Source organism: Lineus longissimus, chromosome 4 (assembly GCF_910592395.1).
Source record: "Lineus longissimus chromosome 4, tnLinLong1.2, whole genome shotgun sequence".
Taxonomy (NCBI): Eukaryota; Metazoa; Nemertea; class Pilidiophora; order Heteronemertea; family Lineidae; genus Lineus; species Lineus longissimus.
The window spans coordinates 2500943-2521419 of record NC_088311.1 but is presented as its reverse complement, the minus strand read 5'-3'; the positions used below and the strand labels follow the sequence as shown (position 1 = coordinate 2521419).

At 38.4% G+C, this 20477-nt stretch overlaps 1 protein-coding gene across 2 annotated transcripts in view; it reads left to right on the top strand.

Moving 5' to 3' along the window:
* The window catches only part of LOC135485905 (uncharacterized), a 124065-nt gene that overhangs the window by 14130 nt on the left and 89458 nt on the right, over positions 1-20477 (top strand). For both annotated transcript variants that reach the window (XM_064768278.1, XM_064768277.1), the window contains exons 2-3: positions 16641-16687; positions 19822-19908. The gene's annotated coding sequence lies outside the window, so the exon portion shown is untranslated. The remainder of the gene's footprint in view (positions 1-16640; positions 16688-19821; positions 19909-20477) is intronic.

Below are 20477 nucleotides of genomic sequence, written 5' to 3'. Positions count from 1 at the left end.
TTCATACACCCCGAGCCGCCAGGATAAGGGCTTTGCTATTATAATAATGTGTATCACAAGATTTTCAATCTAAGGGGTCAAATTAATTTGGGTCTTTATCCTATGTTTTTAAGAAGAAGAATATAAACTGGATGTTCCATATAGAAGGAACCATCGGACCAAAGCCTGAAATAAGTAAACGCAAATCAGTCTACTGGGTAAAAGATCTTTCCCGTATTACCTTTTTTTTAAATACTATGCAGAACATGATAGGGTAGACATACCACACAACCCGGCTGACCACATAATTTTACGGAAGTAAAGTGAATGATTTATCTTATCAAAACTGACACAGTTCATCCAGCTGATCTTTTCAGCAACAAATTACAGCTGTTTAACATGGTGAAGATAAACTTAGATTTAGATTCATGAATGCCTTTAAACGAATGACAAAAGACAAGACATCCACGGTATGTGACCCTGAAGACATCACATCAAAACTACACCCAATATCTTGCCACCCCCATTCAGAAACCTGTACCTTGACCCTGAGCGGCTTTGATGAAGAAGAGGCCACGGAAGAATGGAATCGAGCCTACCTTGCGAGTTGCACATGCGAGATGTCCATCTATAGAAACATCTTAACACAGCCATGACAATAGCGCTGGTCCAATCACCCAGAGTATGCTCTGTTTGTGATTCAGTGTCCGAAGGATGATTATCGGCACGGGGCAGTTAATGTTCTCGGACACTGCGCTGTCTGGGTCTGCATACCAATGCGAGATGCACGAGCACAATGTCGTAATGTCACCCGCAAATAGATCAGGCTATTACAGGAGTCTAACCCAAGGTCTGTGGGTAATCGCTGCAAAGCGGCTCGCGGCAGTCACTGTGTACATTGCATGCTCGAAAAAACACACCCCAGTCAATTATAGGAAAAAGAATTAGGCATCAGCATCGAGCGCTATGGGAGATGTAGAGACATCAATTGTGACGCAAAATGCTACAGATTCTGTAGAGATGACTGTGCAGATAGATCGGGCATTGCCCATAATGCAGAGAGGATCAACTTTGGCTAAGAACGTTGGGAGAGGAGGTGTCACGGTGAAATAGTGGATTGGGAATTAATTCCGGATATGACCACCCTTGAAGCAGGCCTTGCAGAGATGTCACAATGAAATTCAACAAAGTCCCTGATTTTCTGATACCTCATTTTTTACTTGAATAGGAGACACTTTTTTCCCGATCTGCATCATGCTTTCAGTCAAAGATCAGCAGAATGGATACTTACACTCACAAAAAAAACATTGTTTTACAATTACCTTTTTTTCGATTATCTTTGGTCAGCCAGAGGAAGTTACCGTACCAACAGTTTCTTCCCTATCAAGGAGCAAAATGATCGGGTATGTAATAATATAACTTGGGCTACTTACATTTCATGTGGCTCGTTCAAAACAAGTGAGTGTACGTTGCTTAAGCAACTTGGTTCATTACATAGGCCACAGTGAGCCTACCTTCAGCAAAAGTCAACTGTTGATTCTGAGAAAGACTCGTCATCCCCTAAATGATCTTATTACTCATTTTCAATCCGTATGCCTCAGTGACTCACATCTTGATTGGTTTAACCTACAAAGTCAAATCGTAGTGGTCAAAATTGGCTGACCTGTGGAAGTTGAAGATGATCGCTTAGTTTACAAGGTTTTGAAATGCTTTCACCAAATAAACATGATAGCAACATTGACGATTCATTTAACTTAAAATGCCTGTTGCTCGAGGAAGCGAGGAGTTAAAACTCCGCCCCAGCAGGGAAAATGCAGTGCTCATCCAATATTCATTCAAATTCTGCCAACGATTCACATTATTATCTATTCGTAATCAATCATGTTTAAGCTGTAATTAACAATTTGATTAATTGATGTTACATTCTATGGCACACCTTGTCGTACGTGGAAAACGCAAATGTCCACGATAGTTGTATTGAAAATAACTTTATCTCCAACCATACTAGAATTAAGTCATCTCTACGTATAAGTCGATAATACACTGCTACATTGGGTCGGGCATTGGGCCAACTTGACATGGACAACACTTGTTTGGGTTTCATCCCATCTGAAGTGAGATTTATAACTATGTGCAGTGGTTGGAGATATCATACAAGTGAACGACAACATTACATGTCATTTTACACCAACTAAAACTTTAGCTATTTTTGCTGCCCATGGAAAGCGGTGGTCCTTGTTGCCCTGGAAATGATATACATTACGCTACCATGCCAGTGTGCAGCACGTTCTGCCCAAAAGTTGAGTCCGTCATTGAATATTTTACTTAATCTGAACAGTAGTCTATGAAATGATTTAACCTCTTCGATTGAATGGCCATATCTAAAAGACACCTGGTACAGAACAGTAGGCTGCAAATCTTGTTAATACATTGAATATCTAATGAATTGAGAATTATTGAACACGCCCTGGATTGTTTCAAAATGACGATCACCAGCGGTGATTTCTGGAGCAGCTGCGCTGTTTTCTTGCAATGAAATTAATAATTCATTGAGAAGATGGTGGCACTGATTATGTATGTGAGCAAGTATGCGAACCCAGACATGGTATAGTCAAGCTTGGCACAGCATTTCATGGTTTTATTTTTTTACTTTGAACAGGCAAAATTCATGATCCAATGAATATTCTTGCAAAATCATCGTACGTGTATATACATTGTCAAAAGACCCCAAACTGGAATGGGATGCTGAAAGGTTACACTTCGTTCATCAAATATGAGCTACTGTAAATACTGCATTGTGTCACACTTAAATTAAATTTTAAACTGGAGGACTTGCAAAATATTGTCAATAAATTTGTTTCTATAATTTTAAAGTTCAACACAACGCTGTGATTCTAAATGTTTCGGCTTCAATTCGCATTGATTTAAAACGCAGCATGTGGAGAAAATTACTCAAATAAGTTGCTGAAAAAACTTGTTCATCCCAGTAGGTAGGAATTAGCGTTAATCTTGAACAAGGTAACCTTTGACATCAACCAGATGCTCTAAGAACACTCCTTAACAAATCAGTAGGAAAAAATCCTCATGTACCAATTATATTATTTAAACGTCAGTGAACTTATTAAGAACGAGCACAGGTGTCGCCCTCTCAAGAGGTTTTAATTTCAGTGCTATGGTATGTGATGGATAGGTGTGAGCTTTCTGTGGAGAAAATTAGAAAGTTAAAAAGAGCCAGACCGCATGTTTTACCTGAGAAAAGGCCACCTGGTAAACAGGAGTATTTATGGGGCAAAATTTAACAGTTCTTTTCACAAGGCATTGAGCAAAGTATTCGACTCACAGTATTATCTTTTTTCACGAAGTCCAAAATTGTGTAGGCCATCTTACACCCAACGAGTCTGAAGACCTTTAACAAACTAGACTCTTGGCATTTGTATGGACATTACGAAGCCAGTTCTTTTATCTATAGATCAAGTAGCAAAGAACTTCGAGCTCTCAGACTGCATTGTATGCCTAGATGGCTTATTCTTGAAAATATCATTTTTGTTATTGAATCGTATGCAGGTACACCGAGATGCAGAATCTATGTTGGTTTTTCTTATCTTCAAACCGAGTTGTCAATAGGATCACCACGGGCCAGATAAATGAAAGCTGGGCCTCAAGCAACATTTGGCAGATATCTGTAGGTCCCTCTATCCACACTGTTTTGTATCACCATGGATCAATACCATCCGACAGAAAAGTCGAAGGAAAGAATGAGAATTTACCAGGACTGACTGAGTCAATTCATGGCGGCACGAGGAGAAACAGACACTTCCATAGGCACAACAGCAACCGAAACAAAACGTATTTTTACAACCTTACCAAACCAAAATACCATTTTCATCTTTTTGCACCATTCACCTTGAGAATTCGCACAATCTTCCAAGGCATATAATATTTTTGAAACACAACACAATTACACTAACTCGGTAAACTCTTCTTTCAGTTCTGTACCTCAAAAATATTCAAAACGAGTACAGGTACAGGCTCCACAGCATTCTGGAACAATCGTGTGCTTTCAAAAATAACTGAAACTACAATGCCTCGGTATATCCTCCATTCCTAAAAGCCGTAATTAGAAATGACTTCAGATTCTATTAAACAAATTTTCCACCACATTTAACTTCCAATAACAGAAATAATTTTTTTCACTATTTAGCTATAGAAAAATCGTTATCGAAGAATTCGCCTCAAGGCATTTTGCTTGTATCTTTTTATTCCAGTGCTTCCCATTAGACAATTTTCATCTTCAGCTGAATCTATTCCAGCTTCTCATATATTTTACCCTGCTAAATCAACACCAATGCACTGATAAGTCTGCCACAATAAGCATGGAATATGCAATAGGTGAAATATCTGTCTGAGTCACAGAATCTGGAGTAAAATTTAAAGCAACAAAGGGTCCAATCAAGCAGCATCTAAATAGCATTCGCATGGTGTAAAATTTCATTACGAGACTTTCAATTGTAAGAACATCAGGAGTGTATATGAAAAAATGCAGAACCACGTTTTTTTAACCCAGTAATCAAATTTAACTCTCGTTTCAAATTTACGCTTGTTGATTACTCTCAATAGAGATCTTATAGAAGAAACAGTCATCAAATTTACTTGATTCAATTTGACTTCACCTGTGCACGCTACATGTAACTGGAATTTCAAAGAAAAACTATTAATTGGGGCTGTTATATCAATCGCTCTCCCCTCCTTCACAATCAATGCATAATTTGGCTCTTAGAATTCACATCTTGACATTGACAATGTGCAATCAAAAAGCTCTTAGAAGTCTTGCCGGTCAAGTGAGAATTTAGACTTTCTGAAGTAATATGAAATGTGTTAGTACTTGAGTAGAACATACAGGGTATGTTTGCCTGACGTATATTTTGAAGACCATTTCAGCTAGCATTTGCATGCACGCAACTCTGGTGGAAGTCTATACATGCTTCCCGAAATTGGTGGCTTGCATTGGAACTAACTTTTTCCCCCTTGTCCGTCATTAAAGGCATTCAAGTGTGTTGGTCAACCATGACTATATCCTTTGTCCCTCCACCATAAGGTCTAGTTTCCCCTTATGACATCACTATTTCGGACACTCAGCACCCCATTTCTGGAAAGGTGTATAAATCACGACTGTCCTTGTTTTACACTGTTGTGTTGCCACCACACACTGTCACATATTACAAGCAGTATAACATGAGCATCTGCACACTTCCACCAATACTAATACGATTACGCGGCAGATGTGACAGTGTCCAAGGGCATTATATACACCCTAGCATCAGACCAACATATTAATCCAACCCCACAAGCACTTCTGTCATCTTCGAAGATAAAAACAGCAAAGAAGTCCTATTTCTTCCTTGTTCAGGTTCCACATGAAGAAAAAAATACCCCTAAGGGAAGTCGCGATATGGATGGTATTAGTTCTCCTCTTTTTTAGCACAATTGATCCCCAGTGGGATATGGGAAAAAATCACGCAGCGTGAACGCTCAGCTAATCATTTCACCACAAAGGTGCATTTAACTACAAGTGAATTGTGAGGGCAGATGAAAAAGACACCTCAGATCTGAACGAACAGCGGCTCCACCAAATGGAATGCATGCAGTGCATGTTATGTTGTGAGCACATTGCCACCAGGGTTAGCTCGAAGTTACCCAACAAAGTACTTTTGACATATTTTTCAAATAAGTTACCGGTTGTAGTTTTAGACAAACTTGCATTGATTAGAGAAACTGTATTATGCTTCACAAGAAATAGCAATACGAGTGTTAAGTTTTCAACTGAACTATGTTAGGCTGGAGTAGGCTATACTGCCATGAGCTCATTTTACAAAGCAAGTTCGAATATCCCCTCGTACATTCTATCAAATGCACTTTCTGAAAACATCTAAGGACTGAACCAATACTATCTCCGACTCCCAGCTAGCAAACGAGAAGCAATTCCGCATCTCATAGTCAAATCATGATTATAAACATTACAATTATCAACATCACATTATAAGATGAAAAGGCCTTTATCATCAACTTGAAGAAAACTGACCAGCCTATACCTTATCATGAGTGTGTTTACATCAGAGGATAAGTTTAGCTGAACTTCAGACCGATGTTCATTTTAATCTATGATTTGTCTGTCTGAAATTTGGTATAAATATCGCCGAGGGCTCATGCCAATTACCATATCTATGTTAGGCATCGGCCCTAATTAAAATTCATTAGAGTACAGCATCGTTAGTCCGTGGGCGTGTTGCGGCAATGTCCGCAGAGGATTCTCCATGCTCGTCTAAATTCAAATTATCTGTTGGCGAAATAGGCTAGCCATTCTAAAGGTGAATTTTCACCATCAACTGGCATATCATTACGAAGTGAATCACATCAGGTAAACTTTTTTTTGGACTGCCTTAATTTGTCTGTAAGAAGCGAACAAAATCTTTCTTTAAAACGTCTGCGGTAAATTCTTATGTCCATTGGAAATATTGTTTCAAATCTTGCGACTTTCTTCTTTATCAGATTTAATTTGATACGAGGCTTAAAATATGCAATAAAAACTCGGAAAAGTGCTTCAGTTTTATATAAATTGGGTTAGCATAACAGACAAACATAAGCTAGTTAAAACAACCTGAAATGAAATCAAGTGCAAGCTATGAAAAGAACCATCCAATGATATGAACATGATAAGTTTATACGTGTACAGACCTAGTTATTTACTAAATTGAAATTGGAAAAATAACTCGGCAATTAATCCTGCCTTGCACTTGAAACTGTGTTAAATACGAAGTATCGAATATAATTGTACTGATTATTAAGGTTGTACTTAATGACTTGTGAACATAAGATGGATAGCGAAACCTGCACTGTTTGGAAGCGTAACAACCAGTTTTACATTCTTGTTTTTCAATAAAATAATAAAACGCAAAGCCAGATATTGTTGGAATCCAGACGAGGCATTAGCAATCTTGTTCTAGGCTGTTTTTCTTATCCTCTCTTGATTGACATGGCATCGTGCATCATTGATAAGCATTTAAGTGTGAATTTCATAAATTCTTCTGCTATATCTCAGAGGGTTATGTTACAGTTGTTCTAAAGCACGGGCTTGACTAAAAAAACCATCATTACTGTCTGATTACTTGCGAGACTTGTCTAGGTGCACAGTAGTACAAGTTATATCACTGAGACGATTCGTGTAGCTGGTTGGAATAGCCATAGCTGGATAAACAAAGGGCAGAATTTGAATTTGGAATAGTCTCAGAAGAATGGAATATCCAAACTTGAAGAGAAAAGCCAATGACTTGTAATTTGAAGAAGACAACACCTGGATCAAACAGCCAATATTGAAAGGAATAGCCTTATTGCAATAGACATAGTTCACAACAGAAGATAGCCCATTGCAAGGAAAAGCGAAGAAAAACATCAAGCGCCTTGATTTCACCTGTAAGAGTAACCAATTGACCCCTGGTCAATATTACACTGTCAGTTCAAAATCATAGGAGGTCAGTGATACCTGTACATCTTCTGTTTCTTCAATATACTCACTTCTAAACCCATATGGAATAACTCAACCAGGAACCAACCTGTAACCTTTTTTGTTTCTAGTCTGTGCCAACTCCTGAGGCAACACTGCCATTACTGCAGTTGGTGCCATGAATTATGTCCTACTCTGTTGTGAAACTACAAAGTGAAAGCATTATTTCATTATCGAATTGCAGAAAGAGAATATAACTCAAGCTCACCCATTTGAGCTAAAACAGGTAATTTGATACTAATGAAGCCATTGCTCCTTTGTACCATGAAGACCCATTGGAATGTGTCACAAGCTCTTGAGAAACCGCATATTTCTCTTGTCTGGTCTGACATACACCTCGGACACCTTAGAGGCACTCTTGAGAAACCACAGATTTCCTTCATTCGGCCTAGCATGCGTCTCAGACAACTTATACAAGGACCACAGTGTTCGTATGGTTTCAACACAATGCAACAAAGTTGTTGGCTAAAAAAGAAAGCAGCAAGGAATGATAGAGCTATCAGTGGCTGCCACTCACTAGAGGAATAGTTCAACTGTGAGGGTGAAAAGGTAACTTGTTGGGTGAAGTATACCCAAAATATTTGAATTGATTTAATTTTGAGCAGACACAGAATTCAGCTCTTTACTTATGTTCAGGTGAGAAAAATTCCCTAAAAACTTTGAAAGTAAGTCATCAATAGCAGATTACGTAAGGAATACCACGCCAAGTTTATGATACAGAAGATACTTGTAGGTGACATTAGTACGGGCTACACACTTCCACAAACTCATTAAGCTTAACTTTTTTAAATGGCACATGGAGGTTTCTTTTGCGGTTAATGCCTGTTGAGTTGTAAGTGTGGCCGAGGCCAGGAGTTTATCTCTGCACAGTCACTACCTATCTGAGCTGACAGGGTGCACAAGATAAAGATGCTACTGTTTAAACCAACCTACAGGCTACAAGAAAAACAGCGCTTTTTATAAGATAAATTACCTTTTTCGCTGTGTTAGCATTGTGTGCAAGATGCATGTTAAAGTGTTATGAATATTTTCACCAAGGTTTTCAGATACCTGGAGCTACTTTGAAAACAATTGAAAACATCCTCTGGAGGTGGCCTGAAATGAAAGAAGGGTATGCTGATAGACGGATTGGCCTACAGCATTAACCTCAGAAACCGTTGACAGAGTGCCTGTTATTGTGAATTAGGTATCTATCTAGTTATGCATTTTCCATTTGGTTGACTAAATTAATAATACTTCCATGTCTCAGACGAATGTCAACATCAACAGGAAATCTCTCTGGCATCACCAAATGAAGCAACTAATCTTTTCAAATCGGTAAAGCAAAGTTTTTGTAGACAGTAACCTGCCTTAAATTCTGTTGCTACTACGCTGTCGGCTTTACAAATACTTGAAGATCAAAGAATCTTCAGACCCAAACTTAAGACCAGCCTTAATTGCAAACTAACCCTCAAAGAAGAAAATTAACTGATTTGACTGGAGTCCAAACAAAATAGACATTAAGAATTACTGTTTGCCCAAGCTAATATCAGTGGTCATCTAGCAATATCGCCCATGTGTACTTTATAACCTTATTAAATTGGACACACCTAGAGAGTCATGTCAAATCAGTTGAAGCAATCGACAACTGCCAACAAAACATCAATCTATGCAAGGGAAATTAAAAGTAAACACCAATGTAGAATGTTGAGATCGTGAATAAAAATGATAACGAAAATAAATGAAAATTGTTGTATTTGTGCTCAGTTAGTATCAATGTCAACTTTACTTGGTCGCAATCTGCAGTACCAGTTCCTTGGTGAAATCCACTTTTACCCTAGCTGCCATTGCTGATATCAATGAGCAAGTTCATTCCTTATACCACTGACTCAAGACAGGTGCACTTACACCCAGTAATAACTACAGGTTTTTTCATTCAAATTGATATGGAATAGACAAAGGGCAAGACTTTTCCACTGCCAGCATGTCCTTGTATCAGTTGTCATTCAAATCATAACCGGGGTTTACAATTCAAGTCAAATTACCAACTTGGCATGGCTTCTTTCACGTGTCACAGTAAAGGAAATTGAACCAGAGGTGAGTATTTTCCTTAGGCGAAGTTTCTCCTTTTAATTGAGTGATTAATTATGTATATTCTCAAAGCACCAATGCTACAGTACTTTAATTACACGCTAAATCCTTCTACCGAACGACTTAGCAATCAGCCAAGTTTCAAAGTAATTGAGAAATGCATATGTGGTAGACAAAGAGGTACAGAATGAAGGAGATCATAAACAGATGGAAGCATCCTAAAGGTAATGCTTTCTAACTTCACTAGTCATTTGGTTTCGTTCCAATTATGTCATGGACCTACGGGTTAAACTGAAACATACCAGAAGGCAAGAGCTTTTTGAAGGTACCTTTAAAAACCCATCCGTAGCTGAAGATTGCAAAATTTGAAAGTTTACTAAACAAATTGGTTGAGAACATTCTTCTGTTTAGAGCCAATGAAAATATTTATATCATAACCCTGGGCAAAGTATGAACTGAAAGATCTGAAGCAATCTAAAAGCATGGTAAATACTCTATATTGCCTCCAGGTGCCCGAATTAAAAAATGGCTGTGATAAATTTATCTCTATGATTAAATTGACTAGCATCTTTATTAATATCAAGCAGCAAGTGATTAATAGATAATTAACATGTGAAATCACTCATTTACTGTCTCCAGATGATCAATGCTGCTATATCAAGATCAAGGTTGTGCTCCGAGAGTGCAGTGCCCCTTCTGCAATCTGTTCTGCTTAGTTGGGGATTTTGGACTAAGTGAGGTAGGATCTGGATGCTACTCGATGAGCACTGGTTAATTCTCCTATTATGTACAAACTTTCTTGGTCTTCAAATGAAAGGGTTTTTGTCAAAAACAGAAGAAAGTCACCTGACCTCTTCGATATGAGCACTTGTGTTAACAGTTAAATGTTTGATCAATACATTACAAAAGTGCACACAGATATAAAACATCCTGTTAGAAGAAGTTATTGACTTGCAGTTGTAGAAATGGAACCTTAAACTATAATCAAATTTAAAAGGTCATCCTGAAGTTTATCGGAGTAATGGATATTTACATTCCAACTTAAATATGTCTAAAAATATGTCTAAATATTTATGAAATCTATGAAATATCTTGAGGTGAGAGTGGCAGCCATCTGTGAGAGTTGAAAGCTGCTATTCGATCTGCCAACCAAAACTTATCAGGTTTAGAAAGTGCTTTCTATGTGGATGTTTCAAACTACATAGTCTTATTGTTCACCTTCTAATAAAAGTTAAGTTTTACATTAATATAGGTTAGTGTTTTTCAACTTAACCCTGCTCAAAGCGCTTTAGCATCCCAAGTGCTTGGAAGATGAGATGATGAGAACATACTCACATTTCTTATTAAACAAGTTCTTAAAGAAATGTCAAATGAAGAAGGAATAATGGTTTGGTCTGTTACCCATCATCTTAACTCACGTTACACAGTAATTCTGAAGTAATGTCTACTCGACAAGAGCCTCTCTCTCTGCAAAAGGGTTAACTGTTGTCATTGATTTTCCTGACATTCAAGTTAACAAATGCACACCTCATGCCTGCTATGTAATAAGCCAAAGAATTTGAAGAAAGCGTTAGAATCAAAAAGAAAACAAATAACATTAATTTTCCCTGAAATAGAAAAATAAAAGATTTACCAGCTTCATGTGACATAAAACAGAATTTTTTATGGAGTTTTCAAGACATCTTATTTTTTTGCAAAAATGAGTGGAGTGTTACCATGGAAACTGAAACATGTTTTCTCCAATATAACTCTGAAGATGGGTAGAATATCACCTAATTTTTAAAAATAAAACTTAACTTTATTGTAACTATAGAAACGGGATAAGGATGACAATGTTACTAGTGTCTTTAGGATTGGGGTGGAATCTAGCAGTAGAAAATCTGCAGTGAACATGCTAAATGGATAGTGTGCCCTTAGAACTAAAGTGTCATTAACCTGGGCTGGTGAGAAAATGGGAATTACACTTCTACTCTATTATTCGCTGGACAGAAATTTGTGTCGAGCTCGTGAATAAACTCTTTTGTGGGATAATGCAGTTTAAAATGCATACCCTTTAAATTCTGTTTTCACGTTTTTTCCCGGCCTCTCTAATATAGAATATACCAGAATCCATTATTTTTTCTTACAATTATAAATTCATAGTTAAAGTGGCGAATCCTTTTTTATCAAACAGGGTCATGGATGAAAAAATTAAAATTTCACAACTTCTACAAAACAGTGATAGGTTGAACAGCATAGTTCCTGTAAGTCGCCTCACCCTGCATGATCGTGAGCAATATCACGAGGACTGACATGCAACTTCATTCTCTTATCTGCTCTTAGCCAATGCTTAATCAGTCTATAGGTCATTAACAACATTTGTTAAGCTTCCTCCTTATACTATTGATTAGAGATAAAAACTTTGAGTCCTTATCGACGACACGACCTCATCTCATCAAAGTCACAACGAAATTATTACTGAAACGGACCACGCAAGAAACCTTACACCTAAATTCTCGGCTCCCTCGCCAGCTGTTCCAGTAAATGTTCTCCACCCCTCTTCACTGGTAATCAATAAGTGGTGACGCTGATGCAATGGCTAGATCAACTGACCACGCAATAATCTCAACAAGAGGCCAAAGGATAATTTGAGACAAGTACAGCTATAATAACACATTGTCGTTTTTATGTCTCTCACCACTTGTAAAGAGCTCGAGCTAAGATATCATGTCGAGTACAATTCTGACCTTGAATTTGACTGGGCATTTCTACCATGAGCCACAGGTGACGCAAACTCATATACCAGAAAAGATGTTGTGACCATATGACGGTACTACCTCCACAATCTGACTTCACACCTGTTTGATGGTGCGGCGTCTGGCCAAGTCTGGCCAAAAGCAGGCCGTTCAAAGTCAATAACTCTTCCTTTCAGCCAAGGCAACTAGAAATCCCATCAGAAAATCTAAAATCAAGTTCAAAAGATCTGGCCAAACATAGCAAATGCAATACTGCGATCTCTTGTCAGCCATGTGATGGTATCACATTAGATGTCTCATCCCTACTCTGGCCAATATTCTGACCGCACAAAATCAATATTTCAAGCTCACCTCAAAAGCAACCGAGAATCTAATCAGAACTAAAACCTGACAGCCGACAAAATGAATATAAATCATCGTTTTATCCGACTGCGCACATCAATTTACTCCCCTGCTCTTGGTTACTGGAATATGAGGGTTTTGTAGACGGAATAAACAGTATAGACCTCTTGAGGCGACCGGGGGGGGAAAATGCATCAGCACAGTTATTACTTACAATCCACAATGCTTCAACTGCAATATCCCAACAACTCGAAACATCTCAATGCCTGGTTTGATACATTTGGTCAAAGCATTCAGCAAATTTTCATTCTTCACATTCTCAATTTAACAACTCCCTGAGAAGATTAAGAAATCATGCCAACAAAAGCCCCATCATCGTTGCGACAATCAAATGAGCTGTCTGCATAAAAGATAGAAAAATGAAAGTAAAATGATAAAGTATTTGATAATCACTTCTGCTCTGCCAAATCAAGACAGCTCAGCATCATCCATACAAGATATCGCATCATCTCCTTCTCGACAATGATCAGGAGAGGGGCTGAGCAACTGGATGGAACAGCCAGCCGCGGTGTTGTGGTCAGCTGAGAAAATGACCAGTACTGACTACTAATAACGTCTCTAATCCGACTCTCATCACACCAAGACCGCTCTCATGTTGTTTGGATTACTCATATATCCATAAATAGGCGTAAATTCAAAATCCATCGAAAATCCAATTTTCACGGAGAACGCACTGGACAGGATCGTTATTGGTGCGGACACGATCATGAGATGTGGCGTGGACACCCTTCAATTTCTCCGGGAGACTATTTGTCTGTCCAGGTTTTCTATTGATGAATCTTTGGCTGAGGCAGACGGCACATATATCATGATACAGGGGTCACTGGATGGAAAAATTGAATTTCCCTAATTTGTAATGCTATTGCTGTTGGTTGTGATAGCAACTGTGAGCTTCAAGGAGGCTTGGCAATCATGGACATGCGAGGAATCGAAATGTCTAGTCGATATTCATAATTCAACCAAAGGAGAGCCAATTCAAACCATATTTTGGTTTGGATGGATGCTGTCTTCGAGTAGGGATCGGAAGTGCCATTGGGTGTCGATAGGTATCTGTCTGCATGGGCTAAACGTGCAATTTGTTTTAAGAAAGAGAGAAACTGGAACCCCGAAAGACGAATTCCACCAAAAGAGTTTCATTTAGAACGAGGTTTACTTGACATAGCGTCTCAAATGTCTGTAACCTCTCAATTAAGGAAACTGAAAGATGTAGAAGTAGAAGGATGTCTGCACTAGAGAGGTTCTTGAGTCTGACTACAAGCACGTCTCAAGGAAAGACAGAATGCATTACCTATTAGAGATGGAGATGTTTTTACAACAGCAACAGTACAAAATTCACTGTTCCATTTGGTAACTTGAACACAAATGGTATCACCGTACGCATAGTGTTCTTGAGGATAATATGTATTGTACCAGGAATATACCAGAAGAGTACGTTGAGCTGCCGTATCCTGGTTGTCACATGAATCTTTTAAACTAGCTGTTCTTTTATCAGAACTTCGAAGAGAGTGTCTTTAGCTGCTCCAATACATAGCAGTATTCCTGCTGCAAACACTTATTCAGTGGCAAATACTATTGTCTAGCATTGAAGGGAACTATATGTTTGATTTATTTCTAATTCCTACCAAGAACAACAGTCCTGGTGATGATGGTGTTAACAGCCACAGGAGATCCTGGATGATAAAGTACAGTACCCAATCCTCACACAGACACAGGAACGGGGTCGGATTCACGTTCTTTTTTCAACGGGTCTGATCCAGGACACACAATAGAGTTTGGGTAGGATGAGGTTGTTACAGTGAGTCTATTGATGTAGGCCTAAAATGTTGCATGAACTGAAGACAGTGAGACTGGAGTTCAAGGGAACTTTATGATTGCAAAATAATACTATGTGACCGATGGATGATGAATGACACGGAACAAAATTGATCAATTTGGATTTTATCTTGCATGTGGTTACACCATGTTTGCCAAAACATCTTTGCCAGCTTGTTTGCAGTTCCCACAATCTTAACTATTACACCAGAAAGGGCATATGCGGGTCGAAAACAATGAACACTTTCAATCCCCTTATCTCACATAACTGAAATTAAACAAAATTTAACAAGGCACGCTTCAAGTTCTTAACGAGAAGCCTTGGTTTTGAATTGGTGTCGTGTTGGTATTTATAATGGAATATTATTCGGCATCCTTCAAAGCACTGTTATATTTTACATAATACCTAAAATCAGTGACCAGCATGGCATTATTTCGTACATACAGCTATCAGTACCTATGTAACCCATCACGTTTCACTATTTTCCCATAGACCTCCTAATTTGGTCAAATTAAACCACAAGTATTAAGCAGTCAAATTATTCCTGCATCTGGAGTACCGCAATTGTAACAGAGCAGTGTAACGAATAGGCAATACTTCAGAAGTAGTCATATTAAGTTACAAGGCATTACGTGTTGATATACTATATAGGATGACAGGACCTGCATTTCACACTACGGATTCCTTTCTCCTGTATAGATGGTCGCTGGAAACTTATAAATATTGATAAAAGACTGCCAAATGCAAAACATGCATCATTTTTCCAAAAACTATAAGTTCCCCTTCAAGTCAATATTAGTACTGTCATTTGAACAATGAGAGTCAGGCTGAAAACTCGCAAGACGAAGAGTGAGTCTAATCGAGCCAGCCAAAGCAGTCTCGCCAGGTGTGCCACAACCCCATCCCTTTCGCCAATCCCGTTCGACCACCCCTGACATGTGTTTCACAAAAGGCAAAACCTGCTGAAGGTAAATTATCACGTACATTTCTGATCGCTGTTGAAAATATTTTATTTCTACATAATTAGTTTGGGAATGGTCGCCATTGCCACAAATTAGTCTGTACAAAACTAATGATTAATATAAATGACTTTGGCAAAACAATTTAATGCAAAGAAGGCAATCATGAATGCATGATTGTAAAATCAACTTATTACTTATTTCATTAATTTTGTAATTGCAAGTTGTTTTGAAGTTTTCCCAACCTGTTTGCCCTACCTGCAGAAGAATGAAAGGTTTATTCATAAAATCAGCCTCTTCAACTTTTGAAATAGGTGGAAATGCACAGATTTCTGAGATGTGACCAAGCTGCAGACTTCATCAAGATTTCCAAATGGGACATCAAGAACAATGAAGAAATCGCCAAGTCATACCAATCTGTCAAAAGGAATCGCCCAAATCAGACATGGCCAAATTTGCTCTTCTTCTTCTAACTCTGTTACAAAAATACAAAGCCATAATCTGCTACATCATTCTGGCTAAGAATACACAACATTATGCACTTCCTCACAAATAGAAATTCGAAATTTATCACGCAATACATTCAGAACAAATTTAGTAAATGTTGCACACAATTCCCAGTAGACCTACATTCAAATTGATTGCGCACACCAACAGAAAGTTTTATCACCCGAATCTCACCAGTAATATCATTTCTACCCACATGCCTGTATATCAAATATTTGCTTGGGGCCAATTCAAACCCCCGTCAGACATTCAAAATGGTCATAAACAGTTTATGGTTATTAGTTTAAACCCGCTGCACAAAACTGATGAGTTGAGTTTACACCTCGCAAGTATCATGTAAATTGTTACCATTTGAGGAAATGTGGCCATTTTAGAAACGCTTACTTCCTCTTTGGACAATTATTGCTGTGGTTAATAGATGTTAGGGTTCATTATCAAACAGGGCAGAACAAATTGGCCTTAACCCCTTCTTGCAGGCTGCTTCTGTAAGACTTTAAGAATTAGATCAGAAAGGCTACCACTCTTAAGCTGGGAAGGCCTCCTTAAGCAAGAAGTCAGTTCTAATATTCGCAATGATTTTCATCAAATCTTATTTCTTTTACCCCTTGTACTTGTAGATACTCAAACTGACAACTTTACTGGACTTATTAGGATAACCACATTGGTAAGTTGAACTTTTTGGCTTAAAATCCTTTTCGTGATTTTCTCGCAGGTTGTGCGCATCTGAGCTAGATTCCAGCAGTCTACAACACCATGTTTTGCCATTAGTAGAGCATAGCCTAACCATGAGCAGCTTTCGTCTAATACCTTATACCTTTATCATTTCATTCCTTATCCCCAAGATGGGAAATCTAACTGATTTTGGACATTGCCTGGGGTTCTATCTGTATCTATTTAAATCCTATGAACAGGAAATTTGATCTGTAGTGTTTCAACCGATATTTGCAACATTCAGATTTCATTCGGATAAAAAGAACCAAGAAACCCAACACGGATAGTTTCAACTAAATTTCAAACAGGAAACTAGGGGTATAATTAACCAGGGTAGTCTGAATGGATGCTTCCGCGAGGATGTAGCGCCATTGTGTAGGACTACTGCTCCCTAATTCTGACTAATTAGGGACAAAAAGCTTCAGAACCACTGGGTAGGACCCATGGCTAGACTGTGAACCCTGACACCTCTACGGAGGATCTGACTGATCAATTAATCCAGAATGAAATGACAATAGTTTGTCACAATTATGGGGAGGATTACCCTGTGAGAGCACCTGTCTGTATCCAACTTGGTTTCACCCCTCAGGACGAGGAGAGGCACCCTTGCTCAGTTAAGATGGGTTCCTGCTGGGCTCCGATTGAAGAACTGCCTTTGTCCTTTGCTTGTATAATGTTTTGACAAAAGATTTGTCCAAACTTTGCAGAGAGTACTCTGACCTGTGTTAGGACTACTAATATTAGTATTGGAACAACTGCTGACATTGGATAACCGCTTGAAATATCACACGCCATACTACCTAACAAGTATAAAACAAGAGAACCCCATTACTGGTATCAGAGTAGAGACATTCATTGGCAATCCTTGATGCCGGGAAAGGACTGGACAAAGGGTCTAATAACAAAATCAGTAATGATACATTTCTTGTCAAAGAGACAAAAATGGATCGATTTATCATGCCATATTATTCCAAATCAGATGGCAGCTGATCGCATCAAACTTGACAAATCTTTTAGCATCAATTTTGGACCCTTTGAACCCCAACATCTTTTCTCCAATATTGAAACAGCCGACCCCCTGTAATGCTTGCATTATCATTATACCTAAATGTCCCTCCTTAAAAGAGATTGCTGCACCATTTCACAAAGGATATCAGAGAGAAAATTGACAAATGTCACATAACACGGCAGGGTCTTCTAATTGCAGTCCTTGCTCTGAAAATACCCTTTTCCATATTGTATTCACAGTGACCCTTCATCTATTGTCCCAATACAATCTGCTGCTGCATTGCACACGTTTTTGATGTAATGAAAATATAAGTGCGAAATAAAGAAGTGACGGCAACCTTAAGATTAATAACAAAGTACCCTCAAGGGTTCAAAAGACTTTCATGAGGCGTGGAGGAGGGGAAGGTTCATGCCCCTTGGCGACATTAAGGGTTTAACCCAAGAATGGCTACAATATCGACAACTGACACGCTCTTGAGATCTCAAGGGTCTTGGGTCCTTGTTTGTGCATCACGCCAGGAAGAGCAGGTGAAATCATCGGTTAGCCTGTTTTGAAACATAATACAAAAGGTATTTTCAATCTATCAAGTGTTGATCAACAGTTTGAAAAGTAATCAATTTGTTGATAACAAAGGTCATATCATACGTTTATCAGGCATATCAAAGAAAGCCACAGATTTGTACCTTGGTTTGCACCTTGGTATTTGCCGCTTGCTTCCATGACTCAAACCAATCAATACTTCAAAGAACTTAAAATGTGGGTAACCCAGGCAGAGAAAGATAGTGGAAGGGTGGAGCCAATTAAGTTATCAATTCACCTAATGAATGGAAACCAATAGATCAACATTTTTACTCATGTTTTATTTCAATGTATGGGAAATTAAGACCATTATTTGGATGTCATGATCTCAACATTGAGAGCAATTATGTTTGTCAACATAATCGTTCATTAGATTTTGCTTCATTGTGATGAAATCACGTTATGTATAGCAATTTTTAAAGAAGCCAAGTAAACACAAATTTTAGGACACCGGAGCCATCCGTCTCTTGATTCACCTCAAACCCTCCAACTAGACATTGCTTCTTTATTAATATTTCATGATTTGCCCGGTCTGAAATCTTGGAACACACTTCAAGTCTCTTTGATGGAATACATAACCAATGTTAGACAAAGCTGTTCAGGGGTCGTTAGTTCATTTCTTATTTCACTCAGGTTTTAAAAGTTCTAGAGATGACCAGGTTTAGACTGATATAACTATTATTTATCAGCATTGAGAGTTCTCTTTATGAGCAACTAGAATGCAATCACTCTCTTCGAAGGTGTGACTACATCAGTGTAGAAGCCCCATCCCAAATATTTCCTAATATGTCATAATAGGCCTGCTATACTTTCAGAGAGAACTCCCGAAAAAGATGCCAGATGCCTCATATAAATTGGTTAGCACAACTCAAAATGTCATTGGTCTATCTGAATCACAGTAAGCATCTGCTTGGCCTCAGAAATGTAAAGAGGACGTTTACTTGGTTTGTCACGGTATTTTTAACTCAACAAGCCACATGATTCAAAGCTCTGTCAAACACCTTGTGCTTCCAGTCTCTAAAATCAGTCAGGAACTTTGAGACATAATTTCAACTCTTACATTTGCACAGCTAAAAAAAGCTCATGAGGAATCTTTCCAGCCGAGATAACTCAAAAGTGGCAAAGGGAAAGATTCTCCCTCAGGCAAACACAAATAACAGGCATCAATAAAAAATGCATTCTTATGAGACGATCCACTCAAAACGCTTCAGGGAAGGGCATTTCTTGGGTGGAAGAAAAAATCACGATGCAAAAAAAACAAGGAATCCCTCGTGATAACATTCTATGAATTCTGTATATAAAATTTCATATCAAGGCCCAAATGAAAGCAGATTCATATTGGGAATGTTCATATTTTCCACCGATCAAAAACTATTGAATGCATGCGTCGTTCCCGAGCCGTCGGTTCCTCAAATGATTGATACATATTTTGAGGACGAGACAGGAAAAAACGCCAACCGATCAATAATGCTGAAAGATTTCTTTGACTCTCATTGCAGTTGGTGATAGCCTTTTGCTGTTTATTGGAGAGTCTTGCGAGCGTATGGAAAACCTAGCCTGAGGAAACGTTTGGATAATATCTTAACGTAAGTCACAGTCTCCCAGATTGATTTTTTTTTTCATTTTTTATCTAGCAGGGTTCACAAATAAAGATCATGGACTTGATTGAGGTCAATGTTTAGGAGGGTAGTGCTGCCTACTTGTCCAAGTTACAGCAAAATCTTCAAGTTCAATTCGGGATGTGATCAGATATCATATTAGTCACTGGCTAGTTTCAAATTAACATCATCCATATCAAAGGCATGGATCAGAACCGTAGAAGGGCATGCATTTATCGTATTTCCGCTCATTTTTTGTGTCTTCCATGTTCTGAGATGACTATAAACACCCAGTAAGACTTGTCTTAGGGTAAATTGTTACTTGAGTTTCTATTAAATCGTGGATATATCGATCCTTCATGTGATACGCAATTGACACTTGGTTTAAAAAACGAACTTATAAACAAGTAAACGTATAAACCAGTATAGATGAGAATGTTGTGCTGAATGCTGTTGAGGACAAGTGGCTTGAACTCTTCGCTAGTGGTCAAGAAGTCCCTGGTTAGAAGACGGTGTGAGGCAAGTATATTTGTCCTGACTTGCCCAACTTCACCAAT